This window comes from Chlorocebus sabaeus, chromosome 21 (assembly GCF_047675955.1).
Source record: "Chlorocebus sabaeus isolate Y175 chromosome 21, mChlSab1.0.hap1, whole genome shotgun sequence".
In the NCBI taxonomy this organism is placed as follows: Eukaryota; Metazoa; Chordata; class Mammalia; order Primates; family Cercopithecidae; genus Chlorocebus; species Chlorocebus sabaeus.
This window is the reverse complement of record NC_132924.1, coordinates 7,406,528-7,410,645: the sequence shown is the minus strand read 5'-3', so window position 1 is coordinate 7,410,645 and position 4,118 is coordinate 7,406,528. Positions and strand designations below refer to the sequence as shown.

The 4,118-nt window shown below is 42.7% G+C and overlaps 1 pseudogene; it reads left to right on the top strand.

Moving 5' to 3' along the window:
- Positions 1-364: 364 nt before the first annotated feature.
- LOC103226060 (ADP/ATP translocase 2 pseudogene) lies at positions 365-1,503 on the top strand (annotated as a pseudogene).
- Positions 1,504-4,118: the final 2,615 nt, after the last annotated feature.

Sequence of the window (4,118 nt, the reverse complement as noted above, 5' to 3'; positions counted from 1 at the left end):
TCTTTGTCTCTCTCTCTCTCTCTCTCTCTCTCTTCCCTTTTAAGGAAGACAACTCAGATGTTTTTGTCAGAATCTCAGTGGCGTCTGTGAACTGAGGAAGTGAAAGCACTCCTTAACTAGAGGACGACAGAAACACACCTCTGAGTACCTCTGTCTGGTGTATTTGACAGGGTCTGCTTTTCTTGGGACCTGTGAAAAGGTACAGATGTTTATTCAAACAGAAAAGGAAAGCATCTCTACACATTCCCACAAACCCTACGCCCTCTTTTAATATGTTAAAATTCAACAGTTTGGAGTGTTTTTCACAGTGGAAGGGGAATCCTAGGAATTGCTTAATACAAAAACCTAGGAAGCTCCGGAGTCAAAGCCGGTTCCTGGCCCAGTCTCGTCCCGCAGCAGCCTGCCTCCTCTTTCCTTTCAACATGACAGATGTCGTTGTGTCCTTCGCCAAGGACTTCCTGGCAGATGGAGTGGCCGCAGCCATCTCCAAGACAGCGGTAGCGCCCATCGAGCGGGTCAAGCTGCTGCTGCAGGTGCAGCATGCCAGCAAGCAGATTATCGCAGATAAGCAATACAAGGGCATTATAGACTGAGCGGTCGTATTCCCAAGAAGCAGGGAGTCCTGTCCTGGCGCGGTAACTCGGCCAATGTCATCAGATACTTCCCCACCCAGGCTTTTAACTTTGCCTTCAAAGATAAACACAAGCAGATCTTCCTGGGTGGTGTGGACAAGAGACTCAGTTTTGGAGCTGCTTTGCAGGGAATCTGGCATCAGGCGGTGCCGCTGGGGCCACATCCTTGTGTTTTGTGTACCCTCTTGATTTTGCCCGTACCCGTCTAGCAGCTAATATGGGTAACTGAAGCTGAAAGGGAATTCCGAGGCCTCGGTGACTGCCTGGTTAAGATCTACAAATCTGACGGGATTAAGGGCCTGTACCAAGGCCTTAACGTGTCTGTTCAGGATATTATCCTAGCTGCCTGCTTCGGTATCTATGACACTGCAAAGGGAATGCTTCCGGATCCCAAGAACACTCGCATCGTCATCAGCTGGATGACCACACAGACTGTCACTGCCTTTTCTGGGTTGACTTCCTATCCATTTGACATCGTTTGCCCCGCATTACGATGCAGTCGGGGCGCAAAGGAACCGACATCATGTACACAGGCACATTGACTGCTGGAGGATGATTGCTGGTGATGAAGGAGACAAAGTTTTTTTCAAAGGTGCATGGTCCAGTGTTCTCAGAGGCACGGGTGGTGCTTTTGTGCTTATCTTGTTTGATGAAATCAAGAAGTACACGTAAGTTATTTCCAGTGTTTTTTCCCCCCTGTGAACAGGCATGTTGTATTATATAACAAATCTTGAGCATTCTTGACAGACTCCTGGCTGTCAGTTTATCAGTGGCAACTGTTTATTGGTTGAAAATAATATTCATCTGACCAGTTTTCTCTTAAAGCCATTTTCATGATGATCATGATGATGGGACTCAATTATATTTTTTATTCCAGTCACTCCTGATAAACAACAAATTTGGAGAAATAAAAATACCCAAACAAAAAAATTTTTTGAAAGCCTATGGCTTTTTATTTACTAACAAATTTAACCATGGCTATGATGTGCACCCTTCATTACACAAATGTTTAGAATGAAAATTCCCTATGTATGTGAAGTTATGCATATTTGAAAGACTAAGTCTCGCTCTGTTGCCCAGGCTGGAGTGCAATGGCACCATCTCTGCTCACCACAACCTCTGCCTCCTGGGTTCAAGGGATTCTCCTGCCTCAGCCTCCCGAGTAGCTGGGACTACAGGCACGTGCCACCATGCCGGGCTAATTAGAATATTCTAAAATATCACATTTCAACTTTCTGATTATTTTTGCATTGAAGATAACAGCTAAAACTTTGTCCAGTGTAAAATGCAGAGAGATCTGTTGTCGGTTATAAGTGGCACAAGAGTTTGAACAACCTTTCCCAAAAGAACAACTGGGAAAGCTAAAGGAAGTATTTTAAGTATGTATATCAAGGCAATGTAAAGTCAAAGAGATGGTGAAGAATTATATATTTGAGACTCCCAGGAAATAGAAAATTCAGAGATTGGAACACTGTTTTTTAGGTATTTCCTGGCAGAATCTGCTCATTTAGGGGAGGTTCAGAGAGACTGAGAAAGTGAATAATACATTCTAATGACTCATGCTGCTAAGAAAAAAACAATCCAGACTTAGAGCCCATTAAGAAGGGAGATCGGGTTGAAATTTTGAAGAGTGGCACCATAGGGAAGCAGTTTTCAAAGTGTAGCCTATTATCCAGGTAGCCTAGATAATTTTTCCTCACCTAAGGTCTAGAATGAAGCACAGAGGAACAAAATGATGAAAAACAGAAGATCTAACACACATAAATTGGAGTCTTGAAGGTTGTCTAGAAAAGACAACCTGTTTACCACACTCAGCACTTCACTCCAATGTCAAATGTGTAAAACCTCATATGTGAGGTATGTGTGGTGTGTGCTTGTCTGTGTGTGGTATGTGTGTGTGTTTTTTCCCACACAGACTAATTCTCCAATCCTCCAAACACCAACTGGGTATCTTAAATTCAGTTATGATACTGACTACCTGAAGTTAATGCAGACCCCATAGGTAAAGGGATCAATCCCACGAAACTGTACCCCACTTCACACACTCAACACAAGTAGTGGGTCCTTATGTTACCCAGATTTCTGTCCAACTTGGCTACAAGTCAAGGGTTCCCATGAACCCCTCCTTAAGTTCAATATTTCGCTAGAATGGCTCACAGAGCCACGAGTTCATAGGAACAGAGATTCTCCCTTCTCCTAACAGAAGGGGCTGTCCCCTGACTTACGTTGTATGGGAGACAGAAGAGGCCTTGCAGAGAGGGGTGGTGGTTTGATCTACTTGGGGATCTTCTGGGTGTCTAGGACTATGGCCTGGGCCAAGCGGGGGGCCATCATTACTCATAGGCCATCTTGTCCCTCTGGCACAGGAATTGAATAAACCTATCACTCAAGATTCCTTTTCTACCCCAAATCCACTGCTGGTTCATTTCCCAAGGACTCCTGAGTACTACAAACCCATTAAAGCACTGCAACTTTACTGGTCTGTGGCTATAGGAACAACCCAGTCACCTAAAGACTATTTATTGAGTATCACAAGTTACTGATTTCAGCACCAGGGTGCAAAAAGACAAATATCCCTGTTCTGTGGCACTTACGTTCTAATGGGCTAGACAGAGAAACAATATGCATTAAAGTAATTCATTCATGCAATGTTATAAGGAGATTAGAGGTGTAGGGAAACTTTAGAGGAATGTAGTGAACCAGTTGGAGGAAAAGTGGAAATGTAAATCTTTTAAATGGAGTTGCCAGGACAGAATTTGTCCAGAAGATGATTAGAACCATTTAACTTTTCAAAGCCCTGAAAGTCGAAAGAACCCTACCTGACCTCCAGAGGTTCTGGGAGGGTAACAAGGGGTAAGGCACTTCCAACTCCTCTGACAACTGGAAATCCCAAATTTGTGTAACCTCTTGTCTCAGGTTGTTTTCTGTGGACATTAGTGCCAGGTAAACAAAATATCTTCATGGTTTCTGTTCTTAGAGTGTCCTTTGAAACAGTCTAAAGTGAAATCAATTCCCTAGAAATATTTTATTCTAGTCAAACCAACCAGCCCCTTTATTTCTTACCTTTTGACAACTTTTAGTTGCCATTTGTAAGAGGTTTGTGCAAACTGCAATTACATCCAGCACATAATACTAGAAGCCCATCGGTACCCCATGGATTGAGAAGGCTTCACAAAATAAAGTTTCTGGATATGGAAATAAATTTTGGTGAACGGAAAATCACTTATCAGAAAATCTAAAGCGCATTTTCCCTCATCAGCCAAATTGTTCCAAAACTTTACAAAAAACAAAATGGTATCAGCTTTTAGTATCTCTAATACATTCCGTTATTGCAGACTGCCTTCTGAATCACATTAAAACCACAGGATTGGAGTTGTCACAAGTTGCATTTTATCAGCACAAATGAGGGTGTTATTTTTTTCTTTTGCCATAGAAATTAGAGCGATTATTTCAATTCAAGCTGTGATAGTTCTGGGGAGAATGATT